An 8,119-nucleotide genomic window follows, 5' to 3' on the forward strand; every position below is an offset into this window, starting at 1 on the left:
GGTGGTGGACTTTGCAAAAAGGAGGGAGATGGCTGTAGTGAACACTTATTTCCAGAAGAGGGAGGAACATATAGTGACCTACAAGAGCGGAGGTAGAACCACGCAGGTAGATTATTTTTGTGCAGACGATGTAATCTGAAGGAGGTTACTGACTGTAAAGTAGTGGTAGGGGAGAGTGTAGCTCGACAGCATAGGATGGTAGTATGTAGGATGATTCTGGTGGTGGGTAGGAAGATTAAGAAGACAAAGGTAGAGCAGAGAACCATGTGGTGGAAGCTGAAAAAGGAAGAATGTTGTGCGGCCTTCCAGAAAGAGGTGAGACAGGCTCTCGATGGACAACCGAAGCTCCCGGAAGACTGGACGACGACAGCCAAGGTGATCAGAGAGACAGGCAGGAGAGTACTTGGTGTGTCATCTGGTAGGAAAGGGGAGAAGGAGACTTGGTGGTGGAACCCCAAAATACAGGGAGTCATACAAGGAAAGAGATTAGCGAAGAAGAAGTGGGATACTGAGAGGACTGAGGAGAGGCGAAAGGAGTACATCGAGATGCGACGTAGGGCAAAGGTAGAGGTGGCAAAGGCTAAACAAGAGGCATATGAAGACATGTACACCAGGTTGGACACGAAAGAAGGAGAAAAGGATCTCTACAGGTTGGCCAGACAGAGGGATAGAGATGGGAAGGATGTGCAGCAGGTAAGGGTGATTAAGGATAGAGATGGAAATGTGTTGACTGGTGCCGGTAGTGTACTAAATAGATGGAAAGAATACTTTGAGAAGTTGATGAATGAAGAAAATGAGAGAGAAGGAAGAGTTGAAGAGGCAAGAGTGAAGGACCAGGAAGTGGAAATGATGACTAAGGGGGAAGTCAGAAAGGCACTACAAAGGATGAAAAATGGAAAGGCAGTTGTGTCCTGATGACATACCGGTAGAGGTATGGAAGCAATTTGGAGAGATGGCTGTGGAGTTTTTGACCAACTTATTCAACAGAATACTAGCGGGCGAAAAGATGCCTGAAGAATGGAGGAAAAGTGTTCTAGTTCCCATTTTTAAGAACAAAGGGGATGTTCAGAGCTGTGGGAACTATAGAGGAATAAAGTTGATGAGCCACACAATGAAGTTATGGGAAAGAGTAGTGGAGGCCAGACTCAGGACAGAAGTAAGTATCTGCGAGCAACAGTATGGTTTCATGCCTAGAACGAGTACCACAGATGCATTATTTGCCTTGAGGATGCTCGTGGAAAAGTACAGAGAAGGTCAGAAGGAGCTACATTGTGTCTTTGTGGATCTAGAGAAAGCCGATGACAGAGTACCAAGAGAGGAACTGTGGTACTGCATGCGTAAGTCTGGTGTGGCAGAGAAGTATGTTAAGAGGTGTGCCTTGGGTGTGACAGAGGAATTTAAGGTGGAGGTGGGACTGCATCAGGGATCAGCTCTGAGCCCCTTCCTGTTTGCAGTGGTAATGGAGAGGATGACAGATGAGGTTAGACTGGAATCCCCTTGGACCATGATGTTCGCAGATGATATTGTCATATGCAGTGAAAGCAGGGAGCATGCAGAGGAACAATTGGAAAGATGGAGACATGCACTGGAAAGGAGAGGAATGAAGATTAGCCGAAGTAAAACTGAATATATGTGCGTGAATGAGAAAAGTAGAGGGGGAAGAGTGAGGCTACAGGGAGAAGAGATAGCGAGGGTGGACGACTTCAAATATTTGGGGTCAACAATACAGAGCAATGGAGAGTGTGGTCAGGAAGTGAAGAAACGGGTCCAAGCAGGTTGGAACAGCTGGCGAAAGGTGTCTGGTGTGTTATGTGACAGAAGAGTCTCTGCTAGGATGAAGGGCAAAGTTTACAAAACAGTGGTGAGGCCGGCCATGATGCACGGATTAGAAACGGTGGCACTGAAGAAACAACAGGAAGCTGAACTGGAGGTGGCAGAAATGAAGATGTTGAGGTTCTCGCTCGGAGTGACCAGGTTGGATAGGATTAGAAATGAGCTCATTCGAGGGACGGCCAAAGCTGGATGTTTTGGAGACAAGATTCGAGAGAGCAGACTTCGATGGTTTGGACATGTCCAGAGGTGAGAGAGTGAGTATATTGGTGGAAGGGTGCTGAGGATGGAGCTCCCAGGCAAAAGAGCGAGAGGAAGACCAAGGAGAAGGTTTATGGATGTGGTGAGGGAAGACATGAGGGCAGTTGGGGTTAGAGAGGAAGATGCAGGAGATAGGCTAAGATGGCAAAAGATGACACGCTGTGGCGACCCCTAACGGGACAAGCCGAAAGGAAAAGAAGAAGAAGAAGAAGAAGACTCTTGACATTATTTGCTTTTGGTGGACTGCTGTTTTTTTTGTTTTTAAGTGTTCAGTGTGGAAGCAGAATAGAAACAGGCCTCCCAAAGTCAATTCAGTGTATTGCTACATATAAAGGGAGAGGTGCTGGAACACACTAATCTGGGAATACCTCCAGTTTTTGTCAAAAACACTCGTCCTAACAGAGAGACAGACGGCCAGATGTCTTGGGACGTGTCAGGGGCGTGGCCGGGCCGCTGTCCTGTGGACCCGCTCCTCACCTGTAGCCCATTGACCCTAATTGAGCCTTGTGGTTTGCATTGTCAGTTGCAAGCATTTTGTTCGTGTATTTCCTTCATTTCAGCGTTTCTGTCCCACTTTATTCAAGTCTCGTTTTGTTCATGTTCCAAGTTTTGCCTCGTAATTATCGGACCTCGTGTCAGGATTTTTGGACTTTACCTTTTTGGACTGTTTGCCTTTGTACGACCTCAGCCAGAATTAAACTCCCCTCGAAAATCACGTCCCTGCATTTGGGTCCTCCCCCTTGCCGCACACTTGTGACCGTTGTATTCGGATTAATCCAATAAAATAAACTAAAATCTTGAAAAAAAAAAAAAAATTGACCGGTGGAAATTGACCCCAAAATCCAAATAATAACAAATGAGAAAAATAACTAAATATTTGACAGTTTAAAAAAATACTTTTACAGATTTGGGAGCATTTCAGTACAATTTAGCAGCTATCCACACCACAAAAGGAAAAACACACACAGTACTGTGAAACCACTATTTGCAAAGTAACATTAGTGCATACAAGTACATGTGGGAGGAAACCGGAGTGCCCGGAGAAAACCCACACAAGCACAGGGAGAACATCCAAACGCCACACAGTTCTGACGTCTCGGGTTTAATCCTGGCCCCATCTCCGCCACTGTTTCAAAAATGTTGACTTATTTGTGTCGTAATTGCAAAGACAACATTTTTCCATCGGGTGCCACGGCATGCTGTCCCTAACGAAGTGAACAGTGTGCACAATGTTGTTACACGTAATTGATATTCTGTATGGTTGAGGATGAGCGGAACAAAAAATGGATGGATTGGATGCATCGGTGCTGATTAGCCAATTTAGCTGTCGGCCTCTTGGGAAGAACTCAATGAAGGATTGGCTGGCGTGCGGAATGTTATGGGCCGGATTTGCTATTTGGACTGAAGTAGGTACCAGAGACGTGAGGCAGCTTCCATCCCGAGGAGTTTCTCCGCAATGTTTGACAGGCCAAAGTCGAAAAAATGTCAGAGTTAAAATCCGCTCATTTAAAATTGTTTTACCTCGATGGAAAAAAACATGCTGTGGGGCAAATCATGGAGACCAAAAAAAAAAAAAGTGCATACACAAAATGTTGAGGACATGTTGTCGTGGCCGAGTGGTTAAGGCGATGGACTTGAAATCCATTGGGGTCTCCCTGCGCAGGTTCGAATCCTGCCGACAACGAGCATCTAGTCTTCTGTAGCATCCCAGCGCTGCAGCAGAGTGTGTAGCTGGAGTGTTGTAAGAGATTAGAGTCAAATATATTTTTACAAGTTGTGCACCAGCGCAATCGCAGAATTCACCCACCAGAGCTCCACCGATCAAATGTCTGAACATTCGATCATTCCATTGAAAAATTACATACAAAAATCATGTTGAATTCGTCAAAATGTGCATGTATTTTGTAAGTATTATTATGATGAGACTCCACTTGGAGTCGCAATCCTCTTGTTCCACATGATAACGTCAGTCATCTGTGAGTCACCACAGGAGATATCATTATGGAATCTTTTAAAGATGTTTTACATCCGGGGGTTTGTTGACACTGATTGGAACGTGGGGGGAATTCTCAAATTAGTCCAGATTATTAGTCTCCACATAACCTGCTCGAAGTACCCATGTGGTACCGAAGCAGAACGCCGCTTGTGTTTAAGGCTGCGTGTAAATGTTGTGGCTGTCAGAAAGGCACAGGCCAAAAAATGTTGGCTTTACTGTTAAGTCTCTGATCCAAAAATATGCCACCAAGGAAGTTTGAAAGGTTCTACAACGTGCTACACATTTGCGTAGGACTTTAGTCATCTTTAATCAGACAAAGTACATCTTGACCACATGAGATGGAGCTAATGAAGTGGCCCTTGAGCACAAACGGCGACTTCGAGTACCTCGGCTGAACCGACCACCTTGAAATTGGGGAGCATGTCGACAAAAGCCAAGTGGACCTTCTCCGAGGTGTCGTGAATGCTGTACTTCAACCTGAGCACCAGCTTCTCCAGCATGGGATGGCTTTGCACATTGACCATGGACAGATATTGAGGAGAACAACGCTGTCGTTCATACATGAAGGCTTGAGGAAGCCTTTAAGAAAACAGAATTTGTGAGTCCAATGTTTAGAACCTCCCATAAAAAATAAACATACAAATTGACTGTAACCAGATGGCTCTGTGGCACAATGGACAGCGTGTTGGACTTCTAGATTAATCGAGTAGTAATGCAAAGTGCATGTTGCATTCTTCATCAAAATGTGCATGTACATTGTAGGTATTATTAGGATGAGACTCCACTTGGAATCGCAATCCTCATGTTCAACACTATATCAGTCATCTGTGACCACACCACAGAAAAAAATGATCACAGTATCTTTTTGAGACTTTTCACATTTGGGCGTTTGTTGACGCAGATTGGAACGTTGTGCGAATTCTCAAATTAGTCCAGATTATTAGTCTGCGCATACCCTGCTTGAAGTGCCCATGTGGTACAGAAGCAGAACGCCGCTTGTGTTTCAGGCCGTGTGTAAATATTGCGACTGTCAGAAGGCACAGGTCAAGAAATGTTGGCTTTACTGTTAGGTCTATGATCTGAAAATATGCCACCAAGGAAGTTTGAAAGGTTCTACAACGTGCTACACATTTGCATAGGACTTTAGTCATCTTTAATCAGACAAAATTCATCTTGACCACATGAGATGGAGCTAATGAAGTGGTGGATAAACCGGTCACGGAGGGTGAAGACTGACTTCACTGAAGGATTTATAACACTTATCTTAAATGATTGTTCCAATAAAAAGAGAGAACTTATAACTACGTCAGGAGTCCGGGCTGTGTGCAGGTTTAAAGCGCTGGACCGGTGACCCCACCGAGTAAGTGCCCCCCCACACACACACACACTATTAAGAAACCAACAGATTAGTTAAAAAGCCAGTTGAAATGAAGCATTGGAGACAACCTTCAGGTTAAAAAAAATGTCATACCTCACAGTCAGGTTGTCGTGGCCGAGTGGTTAAGGCGATGGACTAGAAATCCATTGGGGTCTCCCTGCGCAGGTTCGAGTCCTGCCGACAACGAACGCGCAGTCTTTTGGTTTGGGATAAGTTCAAATCATGAGGTCAGTGGTGGGTTCTGGCAGAATTACCTGTTCTGATGCAGTATCACTCGATGGAAAACTGGAAATACCAGCTTTACAGCACCAAATTTATCTGATTCGTTGAGTACATGACTCCATCCCATTTAGGGAGTGCCTCAGAAGTATTTTGGGGATATTTAAGTACATTTGGGTGTCTGTTGGCTTTCCCAAAGTCAGTGTCAGGATGGCCGAGCGGTCTCAGGCGCCGCACTCCAGGACTGAACTCCTTCCAGTTGATGGGTTTTCTGGTCTGGCTGGCAACCAGTTCAGCGTGTACTCTACCTCCCGACAGCTGGGATAGGCTCCTATGATCCTCATGAGGATATGCTGCAAAGATAATGTATGGATGGATGGATTACATCAAAAGCTGTTTTTAATCTTTATAAAATATCTCATAAAGGCAATCATGTTTTCAGACATTTGTGTCAATTTATAACTCAAGTTCCAATTTAATTCGTAAATCAGTATTTCCACCATTTGCAATGCCACTCAAACTTGAGCTCAGGTGCATCAGATTGCCACTGATTGTCCTTGAGATCCTTCTCCAACTTGAATGGAGGCCACCTATGGTCAGTTCACTCGATTCAACATCATTTGGAATGGCACACAACTATTGAGATAAGATCGACCGTCATTTAAGCAGCTTAGGATAAGTGGCTCGGAAAATGGATGGATCGATTTATCTTCAGCGTATGGCTCCGCTTTACTGAGAAACCACCTGATTACTCTGTCGGGGAAATGAACACATGACTTCACTTGTTTTTCTGGATTCCTTCATTCACTGTTGTCGACTGCTGGTGTTTGAAGTGTTCAGTGAGGAAGCAGAATAGAAACAGGACTACCAAAGTCAATTCTATGTATTGCCACTCATCAAGGGAGGGTGCTGGAACACACTCATCTGGAAATACATACATTTTTTTGTCAAAAGCAGTCATCCCAACAGACAGACAGCCAGATCTCTTGGCAAGTGTCAGGGGCATGGCCAGGCCGCTGCCCTGTGCAGCAGCTCCTCACATGTAGCTCATTGACCCTAATTAGCATATAAACTTTGTGGTTTGCATTGTCAGTTTTAAGCACCTTGTTTGTATATTTCCCTCGTTCGAATGTTTCTGTCCCAATTTATTCAAGTCTTGTTTTGTTCATGTTTCAAGTTTTGCCCCGTAATTTTTGGACCTCCTGTGAGGATTTTTGGACTTTGCCTTTATGGACTGCTTCCCTGTGTATGACCTCAGCCAGAATCAAACTCCCCTCGATCCTCAACCTTTCCCTGCATTTGGGTTGTACCTCTTGCCAAAATCCAAATAATAGATGAGAAAAACAAACAAAAAATCTGACAGATTAAAACAATTTTACTGATTTGGTTTTGATTTTGATTTCTGTTGACCTTCAAGAAGTATTTCTGGTCCACACGGGGGCATTTCAGTACATTTTAGCAGCTATTTCACACCACAAAAAGGAACCTCCTATTCGTCCCTGGGTGGGCTCGAACCACCAACCTCTCGGTGAACAGCCGAACGCGCTAACCAATTGCGCCACAGAGACTGACGCAACTGTACTTTTTGGAGCTTTTGATCTACTAACATCTTACAAAACCAGGTAAATGCTACATTGGGGAACCGTCCCTGGGTGGGCTCGAACCACCAACCTCTCGGTTAGCAGCCGAACGCGCGAACCAAGTGCGCCACAGAGACGCACGCAACTGTACTTTTTGGAGCTTTTGATCTACTAACATCCTACAAAACCAGGTAAATGCTACATTGGGGAACCGTCCCTGGGTGGGCTCGAACCACCAACCTCTCGGTTAACAGCCGAACGCGCTAACCAATTGCGCCACAGAGACTGACGCAACTGTACTTTTTGGAGCTTTTGATCTACTAACATCCTACAAAACCAGGTAAATGCTACATTGGGGAACCGTCCCTGGGTGGGCTCGAACCACCAACCTCTCGGTTAACAGCCGAACGCGCTAACCAATTGCGCCACAGAGACGCACGCAAATGTACTTTTTGGAGCTTTTGATCTACTAACATCCTACAAAACCAGGTAAACGCTACATTGGGGAACCGTCCCTGGGTGGGCTCGAACCACCAACCTCTCGGTTAACAGCCGAACGCGCTAACCAATTGCACCACAGAGATGCTGTCAACTGTACTTTTTGGAGCTTTTGATCTACTAACATCCTACAAAACCAGGTAAATGCTACATTGGGGAACCGTCCCTGGGTGGGCTCGAACCACCAACCTCTCGGTTAACAGCCGAACGCGCTAACCAATTGCGCCACAGTGACGCTCGCAACTGTTCTTTTTGGAGCTTTTGATCTACTAACATCCTACAAAACCAGGTAAATGCTACATTGGGGAACCGTCCCTGGGTGGGCTTGAACCACCAACCTCTCGGTTAACAGCCGAA

The 8,119-nt window shown here is 45.3% G+C and overlaps 1 long non-coding RNA gene and 7 other non-coding genes across 9 annotated transcripts; 2 read left to right on the forward strand and 6 right to left on the reverse strand.

Annotated features, from left to right (window-relative positions):
- Nucleotides 1-3,079: 3,079 nt before the first annotated feature.
- On the reverse strand, nucleotides 3,080-7,062 carry LOC133497242 (uncharacterized). 2 transcript variants are annotated; one of them, XR_009794007.1, is made up of 3 exons: nucleotides 6,467-7,062; nucleotides 5,559-6,037; nucleotides 3,080-3,822 (listed from the first exon to the last, which is right to left on the reverse strand). It is a non-coding gene; the product is annotated as an uncharacterized LOC133497242 (long non-coding RNA). The 2 variants fall into 2 exon arrangements; XR_009794008.1 differs by lacking the exon at nucleotides 3,080-3,822 and adding an exon at nucleotides 3,891-4,666.
- trnas-uga (transfer RNA serine (anticodon UGA)) lies at nucleotides 3,694-3,775 on the forward strand. Its single transcript has one exon. It is a non-coding gene; the product is annotated as a tRNA-Ser (tRNA).
- trnas-aga (transfer RNA serine (anticodon AGA)) lies at nucleotides 5,570-5,651 on the forward strand. The gene has a single exon. It is a non-coding gene; the product is annotated as a tRNA-Ser (tRNA).
- Nucleotides 7,063-7,178: 116 nt separating the features above from the next.
- Nucleotides 7,179-7,252, reverse strand: trnan-guu (transfer RNA asparagine (anticodon GUU)). Its single transcript has one exon. It is a non-coding gene; the product is annotated as a tRNA-Asn (tRNA).
- Nucleotides 7,253-7,476: 224 nt separating this feature from the next.
- Nucleotides 7,477-7,550, reverse strand: trnan-guu (transfer RNA asparagine (anticodon GUU)). Its single transcript has one exon. It is a non-coding gene; the product is annotated as a tRNA-Asn (tRNA).
- A 75-nt stretch (nucleotides 7,551-7,625) lies between these two features.
- On the reverse strand, nucleotides 7,626-7,699 carry trnan-guu (transfer RNA asparagine (anticodon GUU)). The gene has a single exon. It is a non-coding gene; the product is annotated as a tRNA-Asn (tRNA).
- A 75-nt stretch (nucleotides 7,700-7,774) lies between these two features.
- Nucleotides 7,775-7,848, reverse strand: trnan-guu (transfer RNA asparagine (anticodon GUU)). Its single transcript has one exon. It is a non-coding gene; the product is annotated as a tRNA-Asn (tRNA).
- Nucleotides 7,849-7,923: 75 nt separating this feature from the next.
- trnan-guu (transfer RNA asparagine (anticodon GUU)) lies at nucleotides 7,924-7,997 on the reverse strand. The gene has a single exon. It is a non-coding gene; the product is annotated as a tRNA-Asn (tRNA).
- Nucleotides 7,998-8,119: the final 122 nt, after the last annotated feature.

Source organism: Syngnathoides biaculeatus, unplaced genomic scaffold (genome assembly GCF_019802595.1).
Source record: "Syngnathoides biaculeatus isolate LvHL_M unplaced genomic scaffold, ASM1980259v1 ctg238_pilon_pilon, whole genome shotgun sequence".
Classification (NCBI taxonomy): Eukaryota; Metazoa; Chordata; class Actinopteri; order Syngnathiformes; family Syngnathidae; genus Syngnathoides; species Syngnathoides biaculeatus.